At 44.2% G+C, this 8,907-nt stretch overlaps 1 protein-coding gene across 4 annotated transcripts in view; it reads right to left on the minus strand.

The window, feature by feature from the left end:
• VPS37C (VPS37C subunit of ESCRT-I) overlaps nt 1-8,907 on the minus strand; it is a 36,294-nt gene that overhangs the window by 21,378 nt on the left and 6,009 nt on the right. Inside the window, exon 1 of one of the 4 annotated variants that reach the window (XM_027768733.1) lies at nt 8,760-8,809. The exons of 2 other annotated variants lie outside the window; for them this stretch is intronic. The gene's annotated coding sequence lies outside the window, so the exon portion shown is untranslated. Of the gene's footprint in view, nt 1-7,931; nt 8,030-8,759; nt 8,810-8,907 lie in introns of those variants that run through there. One more of the 4 variants, XM_027768732.1, reaches the window with a different exon arrangement.

Genomic DNA, 8,907 nt, shown 5'->3' on the forward strand with positions numbered 1-8,907 from the left:
CCCCCCCCCTGCCTCTGACAGAGCCAGCGCTCTCCAGCCCTCTTCTACACACCCAGCAACCTCCAGAGAAGAGTCCATCAGAGCTCTGGCGGCTTTGAGCTTATATTATTCCAAATCTTGTGCTCCTTGGCCTGTCCTCCAAGGCCCTGTGTCAGCTCACCCCAAACCTCCCCTTCTAGCTCCATCTCCCTCCATTACTTCGCGGGCAGGTCAACTCACCCCAGCTCTTTCTGTTCTACCTTCTATTCCCAGAACAAAAAGCATAGAAATTTCCAGTTATCTATAAATCCTGAGATCAGTAAGACCAGGGTCCTGCCCTCGGAGCTCCAGCACTTACCAGGCTGCCTTCGCTCATGCTGCTTCCTCCACCCAGAATGCCCTTCCCTCCACCTTCTCCATCTAGAAATCGCCTGCTGGCCCCTCAGATGTCTGTACCTCCGGGAAGCTTTCCCTGCTCCTTCCTCCACCCCACCTCCCATGGTACTCTGCAAATACCGCATGGCTTTTATTATTTAGGAGTGAGCCCTCCTCAGGAGACACAGCCTGTGCTTTATTTCTTCATTTCATTTCTGCATCCGAGCACCTGAGAACAGAGGAGGCACCCAATGGGTGCTTACTGGGCAGGGACTTCCACTTTTGACCAACATGGAGGAACAAAGACCAGAATTCTTCTCCCACCCCAAACAACTAAAAGGTCAAAGTCAGACAAAACAAATGGAACAAGAGTTTTCAAATACCAAACATCAGGCCACCTGGAAGAGTGAACCCTGAGTGGGAGAACAAGGTACGCTCTAAATTGTCCCTATTTACAGCCTAGAGAATTTCCAAGTCATGGCACATGGGGCTATGGAGAGGGATTCAGGGATCCAGAGAGGCCATTGCAGCCAGAACAAAGTACCAGGGATGAGAGAGTTAAAGAGAGAGCCCTGCAAACCTGCAGCAGGTCCCCCTCCGTCCTGATCAGGGTGAGAGGGAATAATCCTTGGACCTCAAATTGAGCCAGGAATAGTTTGTCTGCATCGGCCACAGTGGAAAAAGCTTGTAATTCACAGGACGTTAGTTCCCTACAACAGTAGAAAACTGATGGTACTGACTTAGTAATGGGGAAAAAACTAGCCCTGGTCTTAAATGGCTGTTTGATCCCAGCTAATGAAACCAAAGAACAGCCTTTAAAGAATCAGACTATTTCCAAGTAACTTACCAGTGTCCCAAAACAATGCCAAAAATATTTACAAAAATATAAAAATTTCCAGCACCCAATAAGCAAAATTCAAAACATCTGACATGTGATCAAAAATTATTGAACATACAAAGAAGCAAGAAAATATGACCCGTAATGAGGAAAACAATCAAAAGAAATAGACCGGAAATTATATAGATAACAGAATTAGCACACAAGGCCTTTCAAACGATTACTACGACCAACTCCATATGTTCAAGAAATAAAGATTAATCAAGTAAAAACATAGATGATATAAAAAGACCCAGATCAAACTCCTAGAAACGAAGACTACGATGTCTGCAGTGACAGTATACGGAATGGGGCCTGGCCACAGTAGCCCAAGCAGCAGGGTACTGCTGCACAGTGGCTGAGGCCGCATGGGAGGCCCAGGTTTAAAGCTATAAACCCACAGATCCAAAACACTCCATTAACCTATGCAAAGAAACATAAAGAAAACTACACTGGGACCAGCAGTTGGCATAATAGCTATGTCACTGGACTCCCAGGTAGTTGACCATGGTTCGAGTCCCAGACCCAGTGGCTTAAACTCACACCAGGCACGTGTGCATGCATACCCAAGATCCCAAGGGGAGAATGGAGAAGGGATTGTGACACGGTCATCCCCCCTGGAGGGTGATTCCTCCCTGCCTGTCTCTTTCAAGTGAGCGCAAGCACCCTACAACAAAAAACCTCTCCCCTCCCCCCTAAAAAAAGAGAACTACACCAAAGCACATCCTAATTAAACTGTTTAAACAGAGTAATTAAAAAAAAAAAAAAAAGCTGCTGGCAGAGAGAAAGACTGATTACAAACAGAAAAGCAAAAAATAAGAGTAGATGACTCCCATGAAGCAATGCAGGCAGAAGACACTTGAACTATAACTTCACAGTACTGGAAGAAAAACAGTCAACCTAGTATTCTATGCTCAGGGAAAATATCATTCAAAAATAAAGCCAAAATAAAGATTTCTTTAAACATACAAAAGCTGGAAGAATTCGTCCCCAACAGACTAGTACTACAAGAAATATTAAAGGAAGCTCTCAAGTCAGAACATGAAACAAGATTGAAATCTGGATCTACATGGGGAAATGAAGAGCACCAGAAACGATAAACAAATGAGTAAACATAAAACAGCATTTCTTTTCTCTTTAATCTCCTTACAAGGTAACTGACTGTTTAAAGCAATGTGTTGTGGGATTTATAACATATGTAGACGTAAAATGTGTGACAACAATACTAAGCCCAGACAGAAAATGAAAGTATACTTCTGCAAGGTTCTTAAACTGTAAGTAACAGAATAATATCACTTGAAGACAGAGCGTGATAGGTTAAAGGTGCAAAGCAACTGCTAAAAAGGAAAAGTAACACCTAAAAGCCAACAAAAAAAGGAAACAAAATGGAATCATAAAAACTATTCATTCCCAAAGAAATCAGGAAAATAAGGGAACAGCAACAAAGAACATAGAATAGATTGAGAACAGAGAGATGGTATTACCCAGCCATAACAATCACATTAAATGTAAACACTCTAAACATCCCAATTAAAAGGCAGACATTACAAAACTAATTTAAAAAGCAGCACTCACCTATATGCTGTCTATTAAAAAAAACTTCACCTTAAATATAAAGACAGTTTAAAAGTAAAAGGATTTTTTTTTTAAATACCGAAATTTTGGAGCCAGCAGGAGGTATGGTGGTTAAGGCACTGGACACCCCCACATGGCCAACCACAGTTTCAGTTCTGGACCTGTGGCTTGCTTTCTCACTTTCTCTCTTTCTGTGTGTGTGTGTGTGTGTGTGTGTGTGTGTGTGTCTGGTCAAATGAAAATAAATTAATAAACAAATTAAATAAATAATTCTTTAAAAAAAACATTAATCAATTTTTAAGTGCGATAAAATACAACATGAAACTATTTTAACGCGTTTTTAATATATTCTTTGGCATTAAGTGCATTTACTTTGTTGAACAATCATTCCTATGCCAGAACTTTTTTCTTTCCTTGAAAGAAAAATCTTATCCCTCATGATCCTCCTGTCTTCGCCTCTGGAGTAGCTGAGACTACAGGCGCTAACCACACCTGGCGTTTAGAACAGGCTGAGAATCAAATCTTGGCCTGTCATGTGTTGTCTACACAGCCTACTCAGCCTACAGAGCAGCAGTGCCTTACGAGTGTGTGTTATCACAGCAGGGCCTCCAGAGCTTTCTTACTACCCCAAACTGAAACTCCATACACACTAAACACTAGCTCCCCATCATCTCCTGCCCCACCCCATGACAAACACCTTTCTATCAATACTTTCTGTCCCAGTGAACTTGACTACTCTAATAACTTCGTAATAAGAGGAGTCACACTGTATTTGTGACTGGCTTGTTTCTTTAGCATAATGTATACATATAAGCTGACATGTGCTGTAGCATGTGTCAAATTTTCTTTCCTTTTTAAGGCTGGTATATACTTGAGTAATATTCAATATTAAAATACTCAGTATCTAAAGTATATACCACATTTTGTTTATCCACTCATCTGTCACTGACACTTGGGTGGCTCCCATCTTCTGACTATTGTAAATAATGCCAGTATGACCATAGTTGTACAAATATCTGTTCAAGCCCCTACTCCAATTTGAGGTATACACACAGAAGTGGAACTGCTGGGTCACACATCAATACACTTAATTTTTTGAGGAAGTGCCATACTATTTTCCACAGTGGCTACACCACTCTACATTGCCGCCAAAAATGCCCAAGAGCTTCACTTTTCCCACATCCTCTCCAACACTTATTTTCTATTTTTTTTTTTCCTGTACTAGCCATCCTAATGGGTATGAAGTGGCACCTCACTGTGGGTTTTTTAACAATTATGTATTTCAGGGACTAGCAAGTGGTGTAATAGTTGCATCAATGGACTCCCACATGGCCAACCGTGGTTCAAGTCCTAGGCCCAAAGGCTTGAAACAGGCTGGGCATGTGTCTGTTGAGCACACGTGTCCTATAGCAAAAATCTCTCAAATAAATAAATAAATAAATAACTTATTTTGAGGACCAGCAGATGGCATAGTGGTTATATTACTGGACTCCCACATGGCCAACCACAGTTTGAGTCATAGAACCGATGGCTTAAAAATCACAACAGGTGCATGTGCATGCATGCCCAAAATGCCAGGAGGAAAAGGGAGAAGGGACTGTGGTCTGGCCATCCTCCCCTGTGGGGGGGTGATTTCTTTGATAAATTGACCTCCTTTATCATGAAATGACTTTTATCATCCCTGGAATTTTTTTGTTTTTTTTTTTGCTATAGGGCACATGTGCTCACTAGAGAGAGAGTGAGAAAGTAATCCATCAGGCCCAGGACTCAAACCATAGTCAGCCACATGAAAGTCCAGCACCCCAATCACCAGACCACCTGCTGGCCCCTCACTGTGGCTTTGATTTGCATTTCCCTAATTACTAATGTTGTTGAGCATCTTTTCACATGTTTTGCATTATTTTCATATGTGTTCTTTGGAGAAATATTCATTCAAGTCTTTTGTTCATTTCTGAATTGGATTTTCCGTTGCTCTTGAGTTGTGGCAGTTTTTTATATCCCAGGTATCAACTGTTAGCACTCATTTTTAAAAGGCTGGATGGATTATATTAATATCACATAAAGTAGATATTAGAGCAAAGAACAATTCCAGGGATGACAAAAGTCATTTCATAATAAAGGAGGTCAATTCATCAAAAAAAATACTTATAAATGTTTATGCACTTAATAACCTAGCTTTGAAACACATGAAACAAAAAGTGATAAAACTACAAGAGGTCGGGACCAGCAGTTGGCATAATGGCTATATTGCTGAACTCCCATGTAGTCGACTGCAGTTCGAATCCCAGACCGGTTAAACTCACACCGGGAGCGTGTGCGTGCGTGCCCAAGATCCTGAGAGGAGAATGGAGGAGAAGGGATTGTGGCATGGCCATGGGCGGTGGGGGGGGTAGGGGTGATTTCTCGCTTTCTGTCTCTCTGTCTCTGTCTTTCCGGAGAGCGCACGTGCCCTATAGCAAAATCCTCTCAAAAAAAAAACAAAAACTACAAGGAGGTGGGGGGGCCTGCAAGTGGAGTGGTGGTTAAGGGCACTAGACTCCCATGTGGCCAACTGTGGTTCGAGTCCCGGACCTAGCAGCTTACTTTCTCACTTTCTCTCTCTCTCTCTGTGTCTCTCTCTCCCTCCCCCCTCCCCCTCCCTCTCTGGTCAAATTTAAGTAAATAAATAAATTATTAAATAAAATAACTCTTTTTAAAAAAAACTACAAGGAGGAATGGACAAATCCCCAAGTATAGTTAGAAGTTTGAATGCCTTCTCTCAACAACTGATAGAGTAGTACAGAGAAAAAGCAAGCCCACAGAACATTTGCACCAACTTGAAGTTTACAAAACAAGTCACCCGGTGACAGCAGAATACACAATCAAATATTTTTCATCCTATTGCTGATTAACCGGGTCCTTCTTCAGGCAGAATTACAAGTAGTAAAAGCTCAGCATTACAGTATAACTTTATTCTCCTGCCAGTAAACACTGATTTCTAATTTACTTTCTTTGTAAACAAAGGACATACTCAGTATGGTTTGAATTGTTTTAAATTTGGTGAGACTCATTTTGTGGTCCAAGATATGGTTTCTCTTGGCAAATGTTCTGTGAGCACTTGAGACGATTGTGTATTCTACTGTCACTGGGTGGCCTGTTACGTACCTGTACTTCAAACTGACTTTTCCTCTGTACTAGTCTATCAGTTGTTGAGAGAGGGACATTGAAACTTCTGACTAAAAGTATTAAAAGTACAGGTCTTCGATGCTAGGCCTACCTGGCCTAAGTTTCTGAAGTTCGTGGTTAAGACTCTCCTCCCTAGCCCATCCTAACCCTCAAGGGCCCCACCTGTCAGCCCCAGCTAAATCAGGATAAACCTGTCTGATACTGACTCAGTCTTTCACCTAAACCAGTGAAAGCAGATAAAGAGGGGAGAAATAAAGTGGGGGGGGGGGCACCTCGGCAGTAAACAGGCCTATGAAGCTAGCAAAACCTTGGAGATATTGCCACTTGAGAGCCCTCTGTCATGGGGCAACACCCAGGAACTAACCAAACTTTCTGTAAAACCCAGATCCTGTGAGGAGACATCTAACAGAATTTCCTCACAACAGAGATCCAACTGGATTACAGCAAGGTCTTCAATGACCTGATTATGTCGAGTTTGGAAAATCCCTACTATTATTGGCCAACACTGTTCAGAAATGACTCACATGGCTAGGTATGCCAGTGTCCTTCCAACAGTAAATTAGCAAATTTCAAAGCAATATGTAAAAAGAAAACTAGAATCCGTGGTTATAATCTCACTTCCAAGCTACTAGTGCCCAGAAAATCTACAAAGCTCTTAAGACAGTACTTCCTGAACTTGTCTTACAGTAAGAATCACCCAATGCACTTGCTAAAAACAGATTCTTGGGTCAGCTGGTGGTGGTGGTTGGGAACAGCTGGATCCCATACAGCCAGCTGCGCAGTTCAAGTCCTGGACCCAGCTGCTGGAAAAAACACACTGGGCGTGTGTGCGTGCATGCCCAAAATCCCAAGAGGAAAATGGAGAAGGTATTGCTGCAGGGCCTTCCATCCTGGTGGGTGATTCCTCACTTTCATCCTCTCATCAACCCTGGTCTGTCTGTCTCTCTGGTGAGTGCATGTACCCTATAACAAACACTAAAACTAAAAATAATAAAAGATTTTGGCCAGCAGGTGGTATGGAGGCTAAGGCATCTAGCTAGATCCCACACAGCAAACTGCGTGTTCAAGTCCTGGACTTAGTAGCTTGAAAATCACAGCGTGTGTGTATGCACATGTGCAGGAGCTCCCAATATTCTCAGGAGAATGATGAAGAGACTGCTTAGCCATCCTACTCAGGAGGGTGATTTCTCACTCCCTCCCCTCCCATCTCATAACAAACTAAAAGAAATAAATAAAAAATCATCTTAGGAGAACCAGCAGTTAGCATAATAGCTATGTTGCTGGATTCCCACGTAGTCGACCGCGGTTCGCATCCTGGACCCAGTGGCTTAGAACTCACGCCGGGCGTGTGTGTGTGTGTGCCCAAGATCCCGAGAGGAGAATGGAGACGGGACTGCGGTGGCACTGTCCCCCCTGGGGGGTGATTTCTCGCTTTCTGTCTCTCTGTCTCTCTCTGTCTGGCGAGCACACGCGCCCTATAGCGAAAACCTCTCAAAAAAAATTAAAAAATCATCTTAGGTCTCCCTACAGACAGTTATCACAGAAAAAAATCTCCAGCAGTGGGTCTCTGTATTTTTAACAAACATCACAGATAATCCTTAAGGACCAGCAAATTTAGGGAACTAAGGAATCTGAGAAACAATATCACAATTAAAACCCATTAGCTCTGAGATGAGACCATGTCAACATGTTAGAAACTCCCATTCACCACTTACTGGCTATGTGACACTAGTCATGTTACCTAACATCTCTGTGGCTCCTGGACATCATCTATAAAATAGATCACCGCCCTCTTGAAGTGTTCTCGGAATTCAGTACATTCAGAAAGACCCTAGACAGTGCACAGCACATGGAAATCAGAGCTATTGTTACCAGCAAAGTGGCCACAACATGCCCGAGTTCTAAGATAATCTACAAAAAACTAACTTGGCCATTATGACCACCAAGAACGCTCACTCACTTCAGCATCCAGTATTTCACCCCAACACTTCTCAGTCTGTACAGGGATGCAGCTTTGGACAACGGTCAAAGAAAAGAGTTTTTCCTTCCCAAGTCCCTCTGTCACCACCACCTCCAGCTGTAGGGATGAAAATCACCGAACTGAACAAGCCAGGAGGCAGAACCTTGGGTGAGCCGGTAGGAAATGGGACTCCTGGCTATGAGGCATGGAGTTTAAAAAGGGGATGGAGTCTCCCTGAGGCAGCAACAGGGGAACTGGGCAACTGCTGAGGCCAAGGCAAAGGAGGCTGAAGGTGGACACTGCCAGAAGCGCGCACCCGGACAAGGTGTAGCTGACAAAGCCCGCCTGGCTGGGGGGCTGAATGAAACCCTGAGGTGTAGAATCGACTCTGCCGTTAACTTACAACACAGCCCGCAGCACCGCCGCCCCGCTCCATAAAGTAGGAAATCACCTCCCTCCCAGGCTGTGAGGAGGAAGTGGAAAGGAACTAAGCACACACTGGGTATATATATACACCCCTGTCCTTTGCACCCTGACAGCCCCGGGGTAAGGATCGATCGATGACGCTAGGTGGTCCAAGTCTGGGTCCGGAATAAAGGACAAGGTCAGACTGAAGGCTAAAACTTCCATCCTCTCAGTGCCCTGGTTTCCAGAAGAGTGGGCCAGGAGTTCCTCCAAACCCACTCTGCCACTGGCCTCCCATGCGTCCTCCGGAAAGTCGGAATTCACTCGGGCCTCAGTCTGCCCATCCGTACAACAGGCAAACTGGCTCTAACATCACCTGAATTGACTGCCAGATGCTCAAACAAGGGGCGAGGGGCTGCATACCGGTGGAGGCAGGAGGTGGTAGTGGGGCTGGGGCGGGGCTGAAGATGCCACCTGCACGAGAGCCGGGGCGGTGCCTCGGAGCCTCGCGCCCTCCCTCCCTCCGCTCCCTCCCAGCTCCAGGGGCAGGGGCGCCGGCCTCCGCGCGAGT

The sequence above is a fragment of the Tupaia chinensis genome, unplaced genomic scaffold, assembly GCF_000334495.1.
Source record: "Tupaia chinensis unplaced genomic scaffold, TupChi_1.0 Scaffold147351_1, whole genome shotgun sequence".
Lineage (NCBI taxonomy): Eukaryota > Metazoa > Chordata > Mammalia > Scandentia > Tupaiidae > Tupaia > Tupaia belangeri.